Here is a 13,138-nt window from a genome sequence, read left to right as displayed (position 1 = left end):
TGACTGATTGTTAATATGTTCAGTTATGTCCTTCCCTATGAGTTCAACCTACATGAGAGGAAGGATGTCATCTCTCTTGTTCACCACTATATTCTCATATCCCTAAACCAACACCTGCCCATCATGGGCACTTTATAGATATGTGTTGAATAAAATGATAATGAATTGGTATTATACATATACAAATGAATGCACATGCACATATACTCATGCACATGTGTAAATTAATAGTCTTAAGGCTCAGTATGCGCCAGTTGGAGTAGTGGTTGCTCTACCTGTGTTGTATCAAGTAATTATCATGGGTCTACCAGCCACGTGATATTATCACTATTTTACTGTACAGAAATATGAAGTACAGAGAAATTTTGTGGCATGTCCGTGGTCATACAGGTAACAATTGAGAGAAATGGAAATTTGGAGATGAAAATTCAGGGTTGCCTGATTTAAAAACCCACATTCTTCTCTACTATACTATATTTTCTGATATCAACACTTAGTCTCTTTCCAGCATATCACCTCTTGATGAGAAGTAGGCAGTACATGAAATTATTGTTTCTAACTTCATTTCAACAGTGACTTTTTCCCTTCATCTGCCAAATCGTATTTACCACCTTCATGTCTTTTTATAATAGTCCCGAGGCCGGACGAAAAACTTTCAAGAGCTATTGACTCATTAAAAGCATGATGCATTTATTTAACTTCTGCTATTGGTGATAAAGAGCCAGCAAAATGGGATTTTGACTTCTTAGGGGAAATGAGAACATAGCTCTGAATTTTGTATATATATACATATATAAATCAAAGTTGGATTTGGTACTTTCCCAAGTGGGATTCTTGCATAACTGTCAAGATAGATTTTCTGGAACATTTTTCTATTGATACATCGGTGGCATTAAATCTCCTGTAACTGTTACAGGAGCTGCTGTTTCTGTCATGTGAGGATTTGGCGGCACCAGGAACACAACCTGTGAAATCAATCAGAATGCCACAGATGAGTCAAGCAAATAACCTCAGGTTTACCTTTCCTGCCCACACAATGTCATCATTATCACAGTCTATCCTTTCTTCTATGAATTCAGTCTCAACATCAGTTTGATGAGGTTTCTCAGGCATTCTTTAGATCAGGCTGGATCTATGAAAAACACTCATTGATAGCTCTTGGCATGACATGCTGATAGCTATTTGCTGTGGTGTTGCAAATGGATGGATCTTACTTGTGGATGATGGTGCCCAGCCATTTGGGTAAACCAAGGGGTCATGGAAAATATAGAGCTCTTCTTCCACACTTGCTTGTTCAGGCTGATGGCAACAGCCTATTGAAATCATAGATTTGCTGGACCTGAATGAAGCCTTGCAAAAACCACCCTGACCCAAAATAACAAGAATCATTAGGAAACTAAGGAAAATGCCTGTGCTTCTTCCACAAACTCAATATGAAATGGAGTGTGTGGCAGGGTGGGGAAGGTGAGGAGATCCAGGAAGAGATAGAGACTTAAGCATTATATACCCCAAAGTCATTTCTTTTCTCGATTCACACTTCCCAGCTCTGTAACCAGTGGAATTAGGGGGAGCACGTTTCTCAGCTCTGCAGCTACTCTAGGAGCAGAAGGGAACACTGGCCTAGATATTACATGTGAACGTTACTATTGAGTTTGCTCCCTTGTTCGAATGCTTCACTTAATGAGAAAAGGCTCCACTTAATAAAATTACAAAATCACTGGGAATTGCTGAGAAACTCTAACTTCTAGGGTCTTATAATGTAAGAGTCTACTAATAAAGTTAATGTAATTTAGTCAACCTCTCTTCTGTGCTCAAGGGTGGTGGGGTGGGGGATGTGGCGTAGCCTGGGAGCACCAAAAGAAAGTAAAGAGGCACAAAAGTGGGGAGAAGGGCAGCAGAAAAATAATCTTATCCGACTATTATTATTTTACGATTTGGTTTTGGCCTTTGTCTGACCTGGGCCTTTGGGTAAAGAAACTAATGAGCATCTCTTGGGCTTTTAATGTTCATTTCTCACCCCAGAACCTTTAATTCTTGGAAGATATCCTTGTTTTATTCTTCCTAAAGCCTCTTGGTCTCTTGTGTCCTCCCATTTCCCAATCCTTTCCAGGTGACATTCTTTCTGCTCAGCAGCCAAGAAGATCTGCTGCAGGTCTCAGGGTAAGAGAATGGTAGGTGTGTACAAACGAACAGAAAAGTGTGAAACCCTGACTTTCTTCATCAGCCCAGGGAAGACTGCAAAGAGGGCAATGGATTAGAATCTGGCACTGTCTAGGGACCTCTCCATTGTGAAGTATCCTGATCTGGAATAAGAGTGGAGTCCCTTTGAGGGATAAAGGAAAATAGCTTTTCTTTCTCCATTGTAGTAGGCAGAATTCTAAAATGACACCTGGTCACCCATGCCCCTGTATGATTCTCTCCCTTAGAGTGTGGGTGGGACCTATGTATATGATGGGATATCAATCCTGTGAATTAGGTTACTAATCAGTTGACCTTGGGTTCCCCAAAAAGGACATTATTCTGGAGAGACTTGACCTAATCATGTGAATCCTGTAAAAGAGGCTTCAAGCACCAAAGACTTTTACTCTCCTTTAGGCCTCAATGTAGAAGTAACTTGTCGTGAGTTCCACACCTAAGAAGAAATAAATTCTGCAATGTGAGCATAGAAGATGACCAGAGGCCTCAGCTGAGACCATAGCCCCAGCCAACTTCTTAATTACAGCCTTATAAATCCTGAGTAGAGAATTCAGCTAAGCTGTGCCCAGATTCTTGATCCGTGGAAACTGAGAGATAATAAATGTGTGTTGTTTTATGCCTCTAGCTTTGCATAATCTATTACACAGCAATAGGAAATGAATGCATATCTTCCAAAGAAACCCAATACTCACCTGACCAGGATCACAACAGGTTACTTTGCATCCAAAGACAGAGAGGGAGATAGCAATGCAGAACTCCGGCATACTTAAAATGAGCACCACACCATCTATACTCTAAGAAAAAATTCATAAAAAGAAAATATGAGGAATAGAGATGACAAGTCCAATCATTGACCACTGACTACAATACCAAAAGAGATGAAGCATGAGCCAGAGGTCAGAAAAACTGGCTCCTAATTGTAGCCATACCCTTATCTAGTTATTAGCATGCTGAATGTCACTTCTCCAGCTAATTGTTTTCACTCATAAAATAACCATTTTTTCCCCACCCTCTACTTTCCAATGCTTGTAGATATAGACTATGAAAATACTGTAAAAGGGGGGAAGAAATCATCAAGACAATACTCGACTAGCTTCTTTCAAACACTAGCAATTCTATATAGTTGACACAATAATATGATCTCGTATCTTAGTAATTGAAAGTAGAGTAATAATTTTAGACAGGGTGATAACAGGCCAAAAGTGTCCACATCCTAAACCCCAGAAACTGTGAATATGTCAAGTTACATGGCAAAGGAGAATTAAGTTTGCAGCTGGAATTAACGCTAATAGCTGACCACGAGATGGAAGGGTTATCTTGGATTATCCAGTGAGCCCACAAGAATTACAGAACCCTTACAGGTGGAAGCAGGAGGTAAAAGAGTCAAAGTCTAAGAGAGATTTGAAGATGTTGCACTGCTTGCTTTGAAGACGGAGGATGGCACAACAGGAGCAGGAATGTAGGCAGCCTTGCGAAGCCAGCGAAGGTAAAGAAACTGATTTTCCTTTACGGTCTCCAGAGAGGGATACAGCCCTAAAAACTCTTTATTTTAGCCCTATGGGACTCTTTCGAACTTTTGACCTTCAGAACTGTAAAATAATGAATGTATGCTATCGTAAGTCACTAGGTTTATAGTAACTTGTTAAAGCAACAATAATAAACTAATGCAACAAGGAACACCAAGTCACTTGGTCTTTAATCCATCTCTCCAGAGAACAGGCTTTAGGTCTAACCGTTAGCCAAAACACATGGTCAGATGTGAGAAATACTTGGCAGTGCTCTTATTCTTAAATATTTGAATTGATTGCCTGAATTGATGCCTAAGATTCTTTAGTCTAAATATTCTCTTTTTCTCTCCAAGGATAGGGATAGTACCTCTGCTATGGAAAAACCAGTACATCAATATCCCAGGACATGAGTGACAATGACTCAACTGAATCTTGAGAATATTTGCATTCATCATTTCTTCATCCATTTACTCATATCTTTAACATATTCAGCAGCCTCTATGTTTCAGGAATAGGAGGCATTGATGACAGGGCAGCTAACAAAACAGATAATTTCCCTGACCTCAAGGATTTTTCCATCTAGTAAGATAGACCAGGAGTTAACACACTTTCTATCAGGGCCAGCTACCATATATTTTTGGTTTTGCAGGCCATATGGGTCACAAATTCTCAACTCTACTGTTATAGCACAAAAGCAGCCATGGACAATATGTAGACAAATGAGTGTGGCTTTGTTTCAATAAAAATTTATTTATGAAAACAGGTATCAGGCTGGATTTCCAACAAAAAGTAGAAAAAAATACATGTAATATATATACTTTGAGCCAGATGAAACCACTGTATTTCTAGATCAAACAGAGTTGATCTTTAGCAATTTCATCTGGTTTTGCCTAATGATTCCAGGTATTGTGCTCTCTTTCTTTCCTACAAAGAGCTCACCTCTTTCTAACCACTTTTTATAATTATACTCAAAAGTAAGTCCATGGCCTTTGTCAACCTCTAACTGCTTTCCTATATTTCTACCTTTTCCTCTCAGGAGGACTGGAGCTTCCTGAAGGTGGGGGCCAGGTCTCCTTATGTCTTCCAGAGTGTCAACCCTGGGACCGGGCATAAGGTGTGGGCTTAGAGACCTCTGGACTGACTGTGCAGGTGCCCAGGTAGAAATAGACCTGATGCTCCAGATCCCAGGAAGCCCTTATGGATGTGCCCTGCTATAAGGGCAGGCAGAAAAAATGTGCACAGAATAGGAATTCGTGACGGTCTCTGGGAGAAGGTGATTGAGATGAAGGTAAGACTTCAAATGGTACAAAATGGCTGCACCATTTACAGGACCTCTTGTGAAAAGGTATTAAGAACTTCAAGACAGCAACAGCAGAGCAGTAAACCAAGTGTAGAGCTCTTCTACCTAAAAACCCTGTGTGACCCCACAGGTCCTGCGCCCACCAGCCAGCCACTATGAAGCTGGTCTGTTGTAGATTGTGTCCCTATCATTGTGAACTTAAAGTCTATGAGTGGAGAGAACTTCTGACACTGGAAGTAAAATTCTTCTTCAGCATAACTACATGAAAACTATTAAAGAATAGGAGGATTAGAGGTGGGAATTTACAGGATCTAATCCTGCTTTTGCCAATCTCTAACTGTGTGAACCTGAAAAAAGTTTTAAGTTCTCTGAAGAAACTCTCCCACAATTTTCAGGGTGTGGTAAGAAATAAAATTACTTACTGTAAGACCTGTTGGAAATGTCAAGGGTAATAGATCATTAGCAAAGACACTAAAGGGGTTATTTTAGGGTGAATATATAGCACTCAAGACTCACCTGGATTAGCAGGAAAGAAGAAAAGTTAATGCAATTGATCTGCATAAGAAGTTAGGAACAATGCTGACTTTCTAAATTTAGGTGAAGAAAGGTGACAATGAGAGAAAGAACTAAGCAGCACAGTGAAAGGCTGGAAGCTCATATGGAGGAGAGGTAACAGGAAAGTCAGTGGTATTGAGAATGGCTAATAGACTTTTTAATAATAAAGATTTCATTGCATTTTAGTCTGCTACGGGTACAGCAATGTGTCTTCCTTCCCACACTTACTCAAAACTTTAAGAAGTTTTACTACCTGCAAAGTCTTGAGTAAGTTGTAATTTGGAGAACAAAACAATATGTATAGCAGGTAGATGAGGGCAAGTGGTACAGAAAAGTAGTAAAAATACACATTAGAGATTGAGAATTTGCCAGGAGCTGGGTGTTGAGGCCAAAAGTGCTTAATCTTGCAAGAACACCCAGAGATGTGGTGAGGGATACTGGGTTATTCAACTTTTGTAGGATAATATTCGATACAATTTTAATTTATATTTAGAGAACTAGGTAATTGCATCAGGCTCCAACAGAATGCCCTGGGACCTATAGAGATTGACATCTGGGCTCCCGTTTTAGAGTGGATAACAGTAAATACTTATTGGTGATTTGAAATTAAACAGGAAAAATTATGCAAAATTCTTAGCACACTCATTATTACAGAGTGGTTTTTCCATAATCATGAGCTTTCTTCCCACTTTCCCTCATCATATTTAGAGAAGGAACAAAGAGAGAGATGACATATGGGCCTGAGTCCTAAATAAAAGATTGCCCTAATTCTCAACCACTTCTAACTTCCCAAGTAATCCATCAACTAGGGAATACTGATTGTTACTTTTGCCAGAGCCCGGGCTCCTGTGACTTGCTTCCAGCAAAGTATCCCACGAAAAGAGGAAGCACTAACCATTAAAACATTTACAATGATGGAACAATTCTCCGACCTCTGAAAACGGTAACAGAGATGGGAATTGCCTGAAAGAATAATTATGTTGATCACAGTGATTATGATCCCTGATGCAGCAAAGACAGAGCTGGTGATGTTCACTCCTAGGCTACCTTGGACCTAGAAAGGAAGGAAAATCAATTAAACAATCCAACAACACCCTCAGATATGTCTCTATCAATCACTTTACACCCACCACTTCTTGTCCAACCCATTTCATCTTCTCTGTCTTGATTACTGCAATAGTCTCCTAACTTGTCTCTTTCCTTATAGTAGTTTCAACTCTAATCACCTGCCAAAATACAAATATCATCCTGTTATTCCCACCCTTAAATCCTTCAGATGACTCCCATGGGCACATGAGATCAGCTCCAATTTCCTCGGCAGGGCTTTCAGTATCCTTTACGCTTTAGCTGGACAGTCCTTTCTGTGTCCATCTCCTACCATGTACTGTTTCAGGTGCCTGACTTCTCCTTATTTTCTAAATTCCAGTTGCCTCTCATGCCTCCATGCCTTTTGCATGTTATCTCCATTTGCTGTGTATTTCTTTTCCTATTTCTCTCCCTTAGAGAAGTTTTGAAGGCTTTTAATAAGAACTAAAATTCCTCAAGAAAGTATGAGAGGTTTAGTGTGGCTGTAGCACGAGGTAAATTTTAATGTTTATAGCTGGAGAAGATCCTAGGGAGGCAAATAGAGATCAGATTTAGAAAAGCCATAGTGATCATCTCCATAGTTTGATATTTATCCTTTGAGTGAAGAAAACTCAATACAGTTTTAGCTAGAAAAAACATTTGTGGAGATCTGGTCTTTTGCCATTTATTGGCTTTTATTGTTTTAAATTGCTTTTTCTGACTTAGTAGCCTTATTGTGAATTTCTTTCTTTGCAAACTGAATCAAAATCCTTTCTGCACAGAGGTGAAATACATATTTCCATGCAAGTCAGTAAATATGATGCCACACCAACAATTGGTGTCACTGTCATAGGGGGCTGGATCTCAAGTTGTAGGGTTTGTATGACCCATCCATTTGATGCCTCTTTCTGAAATTCTCTGTATTTCCATAAAGATTCTCTCAGCAGCTACTTTCCCAAACTATTATTTCTCATGTGAGTAATTCTATTATCAGACAATATTTTATTCCAACTGTTGAACGACAAATCTAACTAGGTAAAATTTACAATCTCTCTAATTTTTAAAAAACTAATAAAATTTATTTTCTATTCTGGCAGAATACATAGGTCGTCAGTCTTTCTTCCTTTGGAACAAAAAAGAGGAAATATTACTCACCAGACATCTTGTAGTTCTAGTTCCTGCTACAATTGACAAGGACCCTGAAATAATAAACTAATAACAAGGAAAAAAATACAGGAAAAATCTTTAAACAATTATTTGAAGTCATAACTTACTAAAACTTGTCCCAAAATGTGATAAATATGCTAAACGGGCTAATTATATTGGAAGAGACACAAAAGTTTGTAAATTATGGTCCCCTTTGCCCCGAAACACCAGTGAAATTCTACCAGATGGAATCACAGGAGAGTTTGTCAAGGCTTTCAGAAAGTGTCCAACTGTGATCGTATTTAATCTGAGGTGGGGGCCGGCCCTGTGGGCGAGTGGTTAAATTTGCGTGCTCCGCTTTGGCGGCCCAGGGTTTCACCGGTTCAGATCCTGAGTGCAGACGGGGCATCACTCATTAGGCCATTTTGAGGCGGCGTCCCACATGCCACAACCAGAGGGACCCACAACTGGAATATACAGCTGTGTGCTGGGGTAGTGGTGTGGGGATTTAGAGAGCAGAGACAGGAAAAAAAAAAGATTGGTAACAGTTGTTAGCTCAGGTGCCAATCTTAGAAAAATAAAGCATAAAAATAAACAAACTGAGGTGATTGAAATATAAAGAAAGATTCTCACTTCTTGATATGAAGTAACTCTAATATGGTGCCAAAATTTAACAACGTATTACAAGAGAAAAAATCCCAGTGATTATTTTCGTTTTAAATTGACTATTCAAAGTTGGAAAGAAAATTGCAGCACAGAAAATTTTAAATTTTATTTTAGATGATGATTATAATATACAGTTTCATTTGACTCAAAATGACTGGAGTCAAATCGATTGGTCTCCCTGCCTTAAACTTTTTTAACGGTTTGAGTTTCTGGGTTTGCTCTCCAAATTTAATTTCGGAAGTTTAAAAACTTCTATCTTAATACAAAAAAGGATTGATCTAATGAAACAGCTTGATAAATTTCTTCAATAGATTTCTAAATACCAAGACATAGAGATGATTAACGTAAACTGTCTCCCCTTGAAAAAAAAAACAAAACAGGGAGAATAATCCATCATATTATATGAACTGAATCATGAACATATGGAGTATTCTTCAAATGACCAGATGTTTTCATATTGAAATATTATTATAATTTATGAAATTAATGGATTTAAGGAGAAAACTCACAGGCTAATTCCTATTTACGCTTATAATCTTTTTATTTTTTGAGGAAGACTGGCCCTGAGCTAACATCCATGCCCATCTTCCTCTACTTTATACGTGGAACGCTTCCCACAGCATGGCGTGCCAAGCAGTGCCATGTCTGAACCCGCAATGTGAACCTGCAAACCCCGGGCCACCGAGAAGCCGAATGTGCGAACTTAACCACTGCGCCACCAGGCGGGCCCCTATGTTTATAATCTTGATAAAACATTTAATAGTGTTCAACCTTGTTATTGACTTAAACATTATTTATGAAGTCTGAAGAGTTGCATTTTCCATAACATGATAGAACATCTATCTCAGTCTAAAGTCGTTACCATGTTTAATGGGAAACACTGGGGCCATCTCATACAGCCAAATCAAGATAAAGATGGAGACTATTACGTATTACCGTTCTTAGTATATTAACCAAAACGATTATGTAACAAAAATATTTGAAGCCAATGGTTAAAATTACTGTTAGTTAAATATGAATATCTTACACTGCGAACATCCAAGATTATCAACTAAAAACTACCATAAATAGGAAAATTCAGAAAGGCATATGGGAACACAATTATATGCAGAAATGATGTATACACATTATAAATATATGTGTGTTTGTGTGTTTGAAGATAGGATTTCATAAGAGAACTTCATTTACTATAGCAAAAAATATATAAGGTTTCTGAGAGAAAAAACTTAACAAGGAATGTGAAAGATACATAGAAATAAAATTTTACAGTGTTCCAAAAGTACACAAAACAAAACTTGAATAAATAGACTAATGTGGGGGTAATTTTATAAGATTCCAATAAAGGACATTTAGCTCTGCTGGAGACTAAAGGGCCAAATAGGAGAGAGATTTGTGACTGGTTCTTGCTGTCGGTTCTTGTCTATATAAGGGAGAGAAGGAGGCACACCACAGGTGAGGTTTCTGAAAGGAGGTTGAAAGAATATTTGAAGGTAGCAGCAAAACATGTTCCCCCAGTTAACAAAGGCTCCTCTAGTGGGATACCTACAAGAGTCTGAGCGATGTCTCAATTGACAAACACAGCTCCCGCAGCTCCTGGTAATCTACTGAACATGTGTAAAGGTGTAAATTATGAAAACTGGTTTCCAAGGTGGTCTTGAAAAAGAAATGAAAGGGGAAGCAGAAAACTAGAGTGGTCAGATGTATGAAATCCTGGAATTGGACTGGCCCTATTTGAGCCCTGATTCCCAGACCATAAATTTGTGTGCTCTTGGGCAAGTCACTTGATCTAAGTTCCAATGTCTTCATCCATAAAATGAGGACAATGGTAAATCCTTTCTCAGAAGTTTGGGATGATTGTTTGAAATGGAATTGCATGTATAAAGCACTTAGCAGAGTGCAGAGTGCCCAGATCATAGTAAGAGTTTAATAAAAAGCTATTAATGACATCAGTATGATTAGATAAATAAAGCATCTCACAACTGCCCAGAAGGAGAACAGTATTTACTGTTCTTCAAAGATTGCAGTTTTCCAAAAACAGGTGAGGAGGCCCCAAAGGCAGCTCATTATAGATTTTAAACTCTAAACGATCTCCTTCTCAACTTAGTGAATAAATGGAAACTCTGCGGACTTAAATTGGCTCCCTGATTCTAACACAAACCCAGTTTATAAATGTATTTTCCTCTTGTCAGTAGGTAAAACTTAATACTTTATACTCTATTTACATTCTCAATTTGCAGAGAAACTCTTTGCATTTTGTTCAAGGGGGAATTTTTAATATTTCTCAAATTTTAGTTCAATTTTAATTGTAGTTATTGATATTAAAGTTATGAGGAAAAAATTAGCTAATAGCACTTGCATTTGCTAAACTAACAATTTGCCAAGGTCTGATAGTTGGCTACAAACCACCTGCACACCAGCCATGCCCCCTTTTCTTCCTTGCTAACAAAATCCTCATTTTGTTCAGTCTCCCAAGAGCTTCAATGAACCCTTCTCAGCCATAGAGGTGAATCTCGATTAGTCCAAGCAAATAGTGGGAAATCGATGACCTTTGCCCATAGTTGGCTTGGGAATAGAAAACATTTAAGCATTACAAAACATTTATGAACAATGACATGTGCCAACATGTCTGATATGATATGCCAGCAGTCCTCAACAAGGTTACCTCAATGAGGTAACTCCTGAATTAACCAACCCTGGACATGACTAGCCACCAGGCATCTTGTTGTGAAATAATCAATACTTTCAATGTTTACTCCATACAGTTTGGACTTTTTGGTACATGTTGCTGTAATATATCCTAACTGATACACATTAAATATTTAGTCTACCTAGCTTTCTATGAGTTTTATATTATTAATCCCACTTTAAACATGAGAATATTGAGTCAAAGGAGGTTAGAGATCTTTCTCAAAGTTTTAGAACTACAAGAGATGGTTAGGATATGACTCCAAATCAGAGGGTATTAACAACTATGTTATGCTGTCTCCAACTATATCCAGTGGTATTCTGCTCACCATCACCGACCCCCAAATTGTGTACCCTGAGTACACTGATACGGGACCGATATAATAAACTTCAGGAAATGAGACTGCAACTCTAATCATTGTTATTCCCAAGCTGAGGTTCACCAGGGCAATCACGATCTGCACAACCTAGAAACAAAGAAGAAAGTAAAAACTGATTATCTACCACAAAAACAGAGGCCAAGCCATCCCTTTTCCAACCACTAAGTTACCCTTATTCTCTAACATTTGAAATAGTCAGATGGTCTTATTGATATTCTCTTGTCACTTTTTTCATATACGGAATTGTGGATACATTAATTTACTAAAACTATCTCTTGGTATATTTATCCCAATTGCCTCAGGAATTTGAAAATTAAAAAAAAGAGTGTACCAGGACCTACTCAGAGGTGCTTTATGATACCTACCTATGATACTACTCCTACCAAAACTGTTGCTCTTCTTTGCACATGCTCAGACTGGAGAGATCCAAAAATTAGGAAGCACATATTCTACCGAGGAGAAGTAATGTAAGGAAGGAGAGTAAGTACAAGGGAAGCCAAAGAGAAGAGCAATATGCCATTTTCTTGGGGTCTGGGGCTGGAGGATATGCTTGATTCAGGGGTCTAAAATAAAGTTGTAATATAGTACCCTATGACATTCAAAAGGATCCAAAGTGTTATAATGACTTTCTCCCATTGGTTTAAAGCTTTGGCTAGAGATAAACCTCTATATTCACTGCCCTCCCACCTTCACTAACCTGTCTTTCTTTAAATGGTCTATTTCCTCTAGGCACATCCACCTGAGACTCCAGACAGAAATGCAAAGAGGATATAAGAAGACTAATAAAATTACACAGAGAGATACAGTAACAATATGGGGCCATCAGCTGTCAGGAAGGTCTGTGGATGGGACACCAGCTAATGCACATGTGTCCTTTTCTTTCTCTACTCTTCCGTGCTGAAGTTAAGTATAGTTATCATGGATGACCCACTACCCTAGAGTAGATCTGAAGTCATTGTATTTTAAGCCAACTAAATCAGAAGCATGATGTAATAGAATATTGTATCATTTTTCAAATGACAGGGCCTGAACACCAAATACTGATGTTTTGAGGGCTGGCTGATGTATTTTGAGGCTAGTGGGACAGAGTATTTGTTTTGTGTATGACCTATTGTGTTTCTATAAAATGATTTGTCTTCTCCCAGATCCTCAACTGACTTACCCCAAGGACTTTGGGTTTCCCCTTCAAGAACTTCTCTGGCATCCCTTTTCACACATACGCATTTAGATCAGCATTCTGTCCCAGCTGGTACACACCAGGGCCAGCCCCTGGTGTGGTCTGTTCCATCCTTTGCATGAGTGTCATGGCAGCAGAAAAGGGGCTACAATAACAAATGCAACTTAGGGTGAGGTCATGGAAATGATAGAACAACCTCTGGTCTACATGCCCTTCCTCTATTATAACAGCTATTAGAACATCTTCGCAAAATTTCATCATTTGGTAGTTCAGCCGAGAAAGTAGAACAAGGAGAGAGAGAGAGAAAGACAGAGAGTGAGAAATGCCATGTGACATCAAGATGCTAGAAAGCATTGAAGAGATAGAAATATGGGTAGAATTGAGTGGATATACTGGGCCCCACAAATTTGGGAAATGTCTTCCAGTTCACACATTAAGTCTGCATTCAGATTTCATTTCT

At 38.6% G+C, this 13,138-nt stretch overlaps 1 pseudogene; it reads right to left on the bottom strand.

Moving 5' to 3' along the window:
* Positions 1-798: 798 nt before the first annotated feature.
* Positions 799-12,813, bottom strand: LOC124229025 (membrane-spanning 4-domains subfamily A member 4A-like; annotated as a pseudogene).
* Between the last annotated feature and the right edge of the window lie 325 nt (positions 12,814-13,138).

This window comes from Equus quagga, chromosome 17, assembly GCF_021613505.1.
Source record: "Equus quagga isolate Etosha38 chromosome 17, UCLA_HA_Equagga_1.0, whole genome shotgun sequence".
NCBI lineage: Eukaryota > Metazoa > Chordata > Mammalia > Perissodactyla > Equidae > Equus > Equus quagga.
Note: the sequence above shows the minus strand (reverse complement) of the source record. Positions and strands in the feature narration are given on the sequence as shown.